Here is a 9259-nt window from a genome sequence, read left to right on the forward strand (position 1 = left end):
ACCTCTCGTGTTTGGTAAGGAACATATCTAAACTCCCTAAGTCTCTGATTAATGATAATGTTTGGCTTTTTTGCAGACTAAATCAGTCCAGCAAGACCATGCAGGGGCTTATCTTTCTGGAGAAGACATCCAATAGCCTTTAAGGGGTCAGGAATTTATCTTTTCTTCATGGAAAGTTTGACCTTCCTGAGGAGATTGCACCACCAAGTTAAAGTAGGATGGCCTGCTACTTGCCATAAATTGAGTACGCTTGCTGGTGTAAGAGGTACCTTTAGTGAGGATTTCTGGGGTAAGAGCAAATACCATGTCTCACTTTTTTCCTTTGGTTACTAGGTTTGTTGGCTTGGGTAAACAAAGGTTCTTGAGTCAAACGTGGCTATAGTTGTATCAATAAAGCCATGACTTTCATTCCTCCCATTTAAATGCAAATTAAAAAGGATATGGACATCACCATAATGGAATTCTGTGTTTCCTTAATGGACCTTTTTCCTCTTCAGGTGTCTCTTCTTTTTACACATTAGTAGGGGGCTCTCATTAAATCACCCCAATCTATGTCTATGATCTGTAACCATCCATTTAACAGACCGAGCCCTAGGCACATGGGCTTTGTAATCAGCATTGGCAGCATTTACCTTCTTCTGTATGTGGAAGACTTTATATCAACCAAGTAAGTAAGACTAAGAAGCTCAGAGTAAGAAGTTGTACTGGTGGGAAAATGTCCCATGTGCTGTTAGTGGGTGAGGATATGGTTGAGTTGTACATACTGCTGTTGAAAGGAGACTTGACTTGAAGGCATTTGATGCTCATCTTTAGCTTGGAGGAGCACTTAACTTATTACATTCATTTTTCATCAAGTTTCTTTGTTGCGTTCCCAGTGCTTTGATTTAGCTCTTTTTTTTTTTTTTAACTGCAGTTTTTGTTGTGGGCATACTGGAAATAGAAGATTTCCTTGTTTTTGCACGGCATGGACCTACTTTCAGACGAACGTGCCTAAGATCTTTCACACTTTAAAGGAACTGAGCCTTGGAGCGAAATTCAGAAAGATCTGTTGGTATATTTGATACAGTTTGGTAATTTAGCATGAAGAGAAGAGCCTCGAACTTCAAAACAACAACAGAACTCGATTACCTTAAATGAGGAATGGAGACCACATCCTAAAATAATTACACTATAAAGAGTTGTTTGCTTGGGATAAAGTTACATTTACGTCACATTGTCTTAAATGAATGTCTGTGATGCATTGCAACTTGCCTGCCAGGAGGAGACACCAGGGTTTCTTTATAAACTTTGCGTAGAGCATAATGATTCGCACAGAGAATAGTTTTGCCCAGCGTTTAGATATATTTATAAAGCTGAATAATGGGCAAAGAGAATTGTGAATTTTTTTTTGCACTGCAAATATCAAAAAAAGAGCACTATTAACTGATTCATTTTGAAAAAAAATGTTTTTTCCCATGACAGTATCCCTTTAAATATGACTAAAATCTCAAATTGCATATCTTTATGCACACGCTTCCACCGCGACTTTGGTGGAGGAGAAGATATTTGCACAAGTTTCCCAAATTGCATATTTATATTGCTGTCAATGCTATTTTCACGTACAACACGTTCAAATTGCTCGATTTTATAGTGAAAATGTTCGAATTGCTTGATTTTTCATGAAAACGTTCGAATTTCACGTTTTTTTCATGAAAACGTTCGAATTTCATGATTTTTTATTGAACTTTCCGATTTTACGATATTTCGTAAATTTTTCACAGTTTTGCCAATTTTGCGGGAAATTTGTAGATTTTCCAGCGAAGCAAAATAGGAGAAGTTCGACCATCACTTATTGTATTTATCCTGCTGTGGGTTCTGGTGTATTATACATGGAATTGGCACTGTATCTATCCTGCCATGTGTTCCTGGAGGTATTATACATGGCATTGGCAATATATTTATCCTGCTGTGGGTTCTGGGGTATTATACATGGAATTAGCACTGTATTTATCCTGCCATGTGTTCCTGGAGGTATTAAACATGGAATTGGCACTGTATTTTTACTGCCATGTTTTTTTTTTACTGGAGACATTATATAATTGTATATCTGGACCGGAGTTGGTGGTGCAGGAATCTTTAGTGATTGAGCAACTACATGAAAAAAGAAATCATTTTTTAAAACCAAAATTATATGATTAAAGTCTATAGAAGATGACCTTTCCCTAATTCAGATCTTATTGGATAACAGGTTTCCAGATTATTGAGCTACATCTACTTTAGTAGCATAACTACCTGGGGGCAGGTGCAAATGTTGCAGCTGGGCCCATGGTTGTTTATTTATGCAGCTAAATTGACTGTGGGCACTTGCAATCAATTCCCAAGTGAACAGGGGAACTTAAGGAATGGAGATCTAAATTACAGAAAGATCCATTATCCAGAAAACCCCAGATTTATGAATAATAGGTCCTGTGCTGACCAATAAGCTCCTGTTATTCATCGTACAGGTGCTTGCAGGAGGTAAATGAGGGGTGCTTGAGTGACCAAATGTTTGAAATTCCCTGAAAGGATAGCATTTGATGAAAATAAAAACTGTGCCTTCATTTATTAGTAAATTGGCTTTGCAGTTTTTGGAGTTTTCTGCTATCCCAGAAAGCTGCATAAATTCCTACTTTAACTGCACCCGACCACATCACTGTTGCCACATCGTTACCAATAAAGAGCAGCAAATTGGCGGGCGCTGTTAGTGAATACCACTGAAGTGTCTGCATCTCTCCTGGTATATTATTTCAGTTTCGGTTTGTTACCTTTCTCCTTATTTTCTATTCCTGCTTCCCTTCTGCAGAACAGATGTTGGAGGGCTGCTAGAGCGCTAAAAATAGGGTCGATGAATTGACTCAAAGGGAACTTTCTCAGACATACGTTTTCACAAGGTGCTTTAAAAAGATTCACGCCAACTTGTTATGTCCTTGGGAGGACAAAGATCACTGCAATAATATGTAACATATGTTAAATCAATAGCAAGGCCAAGGGAGGAAGCTCCTTTGTAAATGTAAAGGGTGTCTAGAGGCAATGCTAAAAAAGATGGTTTAAAAACATGGTTGCGATAGATAGATAGATAGATAGATAGATAGATAGATAGATAGATAGATAGATAGATGATAGATAGATAGATAGATAGATAGATAGATAGATAGATAGATAGATAGATCGATCGATAGATAGATAGATAGATAGACAGATAGATATGGATGGATGGATGGATGGATGGATGGATGGATGGATAGATATGGATAGATAGGATAGATAGATAGATAGATAGATAGATAGATAGATAGATAGATAGATAGATAGATAGGGATGGATGGATGGATAGATAGATAGATAGATAGATAGATAGATAGATAGATAGATAGATAGATAGGGATGGATGGATGGATAGATAGATAGATAGATAGATAGATAGATAGATAGATAGATAGATAGATGATAGATGGATAGATAGATAGATAGATAGATAGATGATAGATAGATAGATAGATAGTTGGATGGATGATAGATAGATAGATGATAGATAGATAGATAGATAGATAGATAGATAGATAGATAGATAGATAGATAGATAGATAGATAGATAGATAGATAGGGATGGATGGATAGATAGATAGATAGATAGATAGATGATAGATGGATAGATAGATAGATAGATAGATAGATGATAGATAGATAGATAGATAGATAGATAGATAGATAGATAGATAGATAGTTGGATGGATGATAGATAGATAGATGATAGATAGATAGATAGATAGATAGATAGATAGATAGATAGATAGATAGATAGATAGATAGATAGATAGATAGATGGATGGATGGATGGATGGATGGATAGATGATAGATAGATAGATAGATAGATAGATAGATAGAGATGGATTGATGGATGGATGGATAGATATGGATAGATGGATGGATGGATGGATAGATGATCAATAGATAGATTGATAGATAGATAGATAGATAGATAGATGATAGATAGATAGATAGATAGATAGATAGATGGATAGATATGGACAAATAAATAGTATAGCTAAATAGATATAAAGAGAAAGCTTGCAAAAAAATAACTGTTGCAAAAAATGAGGTGTTAGTTCCACAGTTTGGCCAAAATATGTAAGCTCACGTGCTATGTCAAGGCCCCTAATTATACAGTATGTGAGTCTTACACTATCTATTAGCATTCTAAGTTTGTAGTGCATTTAACATCAAGTGCCCCAGCAGTGTGAGAGTAGTAAGACCATTGTACACTTATCCTTAACTCAGCAGCTCTAGTGAGAAAGCAGTGACCTGTTAAGTCCCAGCCAATTAACGTATCACCAGCACTTGCTCTAGTCTTACCCATTCTGTGGCATTGACCAACTGTTAGAAACAACCATTGTGCCAGTACTTGGCCTTTTCCACATTCTGGCATTGACCTGCTGCTATTAACAATAACCAGCCATTATTTGTACACAAAAATAAAGAGAAAAAAGGTTTGCTTTTAAAATAATTGTTACAAACATTGTGGGTAAGACCAAGCGCTGGCACAAGGGTGCTTCTAGCAGCTGGTTAATGCCACAGCATTGGTTAGACTGAGCGCTGCCGATTTCTTTCTGTGTAAATATATAGATAGATATGGATAGATGATAGACAAACAGACAGATAGATACATAATAGCTAGACAAGAGATCAATAGATCTCCTTCTTCGCCTCTTTCTATAGAGCCTACTATTTAGTTATACTACAGGTCTGCAGCCAACACCTTCGCTTACTCTTCAAAGAATACTTGGCTGATAACAAGAAGAGGACTGTAAATAAATTGCTCAGAAATATGTCAGTGCTGCATCTGTTGGCACATGTCAGGGCACTATTCTCAAGGGATTTCTCCATCTTTTTATAGCATTTAATGATGCATTCATTTCTGTCCCTTATTCTACTCACAAATATTAAAGAATAATTATCCATCACCTGACGTGGCCTATTTTATGTCATGTTAAAGGAGGGAGGTAGTCGGCAGTGACACTGTTTTTACTAAATCCATGCTGTGGTCTCACATTCACAAGAAGATCTGCTTTGCTGTTTTGCTTGAGGTCCTTTCAGCTGAGCTTGGTTCCTAGGAGATTCAACTCCAGGCTAAGCCTTGAAGAGCATGCACACTTTAAGGTTGTTTTCTTCTTTTCATTCATTGTAAAGTTTAAATAATGTTGGCCAGACACACAATGAGCAATATAATTGAGCAGAGAAGCACCAGGAGACCCTTCCTGTATTTGCATATTGCACTTACTGTTTTCCATCCTCTGCCCACACAGAACAGCAGAGGGTGCTACTGTTATCTATGATATAAGTAGGAGACACCTAAAAGAAAACAAATAATATAAGTTGCAAAGTGCTCATAAGAGCACTGCATGAGTGTAGTTACACATAGCAACCAATCAGAGGGCTCATTTTTGAATGCATGCACAAAGTTGACAAGTGGACTCAAACTTGCATGTTTCTTGCAGGGGAGTTCCAGGGAGTCCATTCTATTAGGAGAATACCTTTTTCAGCTATTGCCATTATGCTGATTGCAACAATTTTGCAATATATTTGCTCAAATAGATAATACATGGATACAAGTTTCTGTAGCTGAAAATTCGTGAGCATATAACCGAGTAGGAACAATGTTGCAAAAATAAATATAAATATAAATGCTAAACTGGCACAACATAGTTATACAACGCAAGTGATTGGATAGGCCTTAATGGCATTTTCCCTATTTTTTACAGGTTAGGCTGGATCAAGCAGTTACCTGGATTTTAAATGTATCTTTATGGAATTTATTGGGTTATTAATATGTACTCACTATATGAATTGGAATTCTAATGGATTAATTACACGTAATATTATTATGTATTATATATGGACTGAGGTCATGATAATTGATGCAATGGTTATTTGATGCATCCTTATTAATGTATTTGAGATAAATGTATTTATTCACGTTGCACTTTAGCATAATGCACCTTAATTGAATGTAATATGTAATGGTTAACTAAATGGTTAATGGTTTACCCATGATGCACTGGATGAGTCACATGAGGTTTTAAATGTTTGCTTTTTCAAATGTTCCTTTACACTTGACAAAGGGCTCCACCCGAAACATGTTGTGTAACTCTACCTCCCAATAAAGAGTATTGCAGTCAACTTGCTGCCTTGGGTTTGTTCCACAACCAACTACATTATTGATACAATGATTTGGGATATCGAACACAGGATAACCCGTGGAATTAAACCAACAAAGACTTTTGGTGAGCCGCACCTATTCCTTTATTTGAGTTCCAGGGGCCCATACCCGACCCTGAAATGGGTTTTCAGATGCTGCCCCCTTGCAGCCAGAGCTTACCATTCGGAGCATGTGCTCTATGCACTAAAGTCTGATTTAAAAATCAAATTCCGTTCTTGAAGTTACCAGGAGGGGCTGGTGGGCCCTGTGGGGTCACTATGTACCAATTTTTAATGTGAATATTAATAAATAACTTTATTTTTACTATAAATAAGCCTTGGGACATATATTCTTTGATATATATTTTTTTGCATTGTGGCTGCCTTTGGAACTGGGGCACGTCCCTCTGGCTTAGCTTCAGATTCACAGGAATCAGCTATATGGATTCCCTACCAGAAAAACAATATAACAAAAAGAAAAAATAATACAACACCCTAATTAGAGGGCGAATATTCATATTTAATGTGAATAAACATTGTAATTGCATTTAGCTGAAATCCCTCTCGTCATCAAGCACTGAGGCTCTGCACCAGCCAGGCGAATCCTTAAATGTGAACAAGCCAGAGAAGATGACAGTTGCGACGGATTCCTCTCTCTAAAGGCCACGCTATTTCAGGTGTTTATAATAACTTATATTTAGGACATACATTTCAGGTTCGGAGTAATGAGGTAGCTTGACCTTTCTGAGAATGTGTCACTGATGATGTTTTGTCTTAGTAGAGCGGAGAGAGAGAGACTGTTTAACAGAGCATTGAAGTTAGAGTCGTACATCCCTGGCGTGTCTCACCCGTGACTCAAAGCTATGATAATTAATAATAAATATTAGAGCTGCTCCGGCCTGGGCAATAACCAACTCGCCTGCTGGTAATTGGGGCTGCTTTGTTCATTTGTCTCAGAGGTGGCTGATATTTCTGTTGGAAGTATGCCATGCATGTTGTTATCATATTTCTCTGTCAGCCATCTAAACAGGATTCCATGTTGGCTCAGCCAATACCCCATAGCTTTTACTAGTGCTGAAATGGGCTCTGGAGGCCATGCCGGACCTATGAAGGGCAAGGCTATTTAAAGGGGTCAACTTTGAAGGTGCCTTAATTTGAGATACTCCAGACCAGGCACAGAATGGTAAGTCATCTACAAGGCACCATGGAAGCCTCTTCTCAAATGGTAAATAACAACTACAAATAGTGAGTCAATCTGTCCCATTTTGCTTCACTGGAAAATTGACAAAACCATGAAAAAATTCTTGAAAATTATCGAAATTAATCCATTTTTTTTTCACGCAGAATGAATTGCAGTCAATGGGTTTTTTCAGTTCTAAATGCAAAAAAGTTGGGAATTTGAAGGAAGGTTTTCCTTTGAAGGACCCAGACCCACGACTTAGTACTTGTTTGCACTACTGTCCAGCCTCCATCTGGAGATCTGGGTGAAAAAAATTTGCTTATATTATATAAGCATAGTTATCTGGGAGTTTATTTTCCACTGTGCACATTTGCTAAATTTTTCTGCATTTTTTAAAAAATAGTTTTGGCCCAGTGGTGTAACTATAGAGGAAACAGACCCTGCAGGTGGCCCAGACTGCAGGGTCTGCTTACTCTATAGCTTTAAAAATATTCCCACTAACCAGCCACGCAAAGTTGGGGTCGCAATAGGTAAAGGGGAAAGTGGGGGTCAGTTTGATATAGTTACATCGCTGGTCTGGCCTCGTGCCTTTGAGGTATTTGTCCCGTCATCAGTAAACAGTGGCGCTACACATCATCACTAAAGGGATCACCCCACTAGTAGTTCAACCCCACTAGTTGTTCAAACGTATGTTCATGGGAGTCCTCACTACTCAGAGAGCAGTGTAGAGAACATGCTCCACCCCAAGAGACATGGTCACCTACAACCTAAGGTTTCTAGGTGAACACTGGGTAAGTATTTTAAAGGGGAAGGGAGTTTCTCTGTGGTCAAAGCATGGTTTTATATGTCCCTTGCCCTTTCTGGCTAGCACCCTACTCACTGGTAAGCATTTTTCCCTTGAGCCTTAGAGGGGCTGAAATTCCCAGGAATTGCTTAGCATGCTGGGAAATGCTGTGCACAAGTTAACTTTTTGGCAACCAATCAGTAATTTGCTTTGAGAAGTCTACTACAAGTTAGAACACAAAAGCGAAGGCCTAAAGACCTGATTGGTTTCTATGGGTAACTGCACTTGTGCAATTAAAATATTCTTTAGTTGGTCCCCAAAGCTGTTTATGGTTTCATGGGGGGAGGAGGGGGTGTTATTATTTTGCATATAATTTCAATAATGATAATTAATGCAAACATGAAGAATTTGACGGTCACACTACCTTCCACCCATAATAGGAAGATTTTCCTTTTAAGACCCTTATCACCACCAACCCCAAGAACTTGTCTGCATTCCTGTCCAGACCAGGATAACACAGATGATTAGCATATTTATCTAGGCACCATTCTGGGCAACGCTTTCCAAAGACTTTGCGTTTCCAAGTATTTGGGCACTGGCACAGTTTAGCACCTTCTTAATTCCCGGCATTCAACATCCTGTGGGAGAAGTTGACCTTTGTCTGTATCATGTGTCCCATTTGTCTGATGATGGTTTGGCTTCCCCCCTCCTTTCCCTCTGTCTGTCTGTCTGTCTGTGCCCAGCATCATGAGTCATGCTGATAAAATGCCCACTTTGATCCCACTCACAGTTGGTGTGTTAGGTGACGTCCTGTAATTACCCTCTCGCCTGTCACTCGTCTCCCTTCCAGTGCCATTCAAGCGTGGCAGGCATTCCACTGCTCATTGTTCTCATGCCCACGTTCAAGGGGTTCGGTGATCTGATACTTTGTCCTTTTCAGAGGAAGCTGAGCATGAAAGAGCGGCATTCAACGGCCGATGATTGGCTGCCTCTTTGAATTTGTGGTCAAAGAAGCAGTCGTGCTCTAAAAATAAGAGATGTTAATCTGTTGTCAGAACCTGGGCTCACAAGCGTGGCAAGG

The sequence above is a fragment of the Xenopus laevis genome, chromosome 3S, assembly GCF_017654675.1.
Source record: "Xenopus laevis strain J_2021 chromosome 3S, Xenopus_laevis_v10.1, whole genome shotgun sequence".
In the NCBI taxonomy this organism is placed as follows: Eukaryota; Metazoa; Chordata; class Amphibia; order Anura; family Pipidae; genus Xenopus; species Xenopus laevis.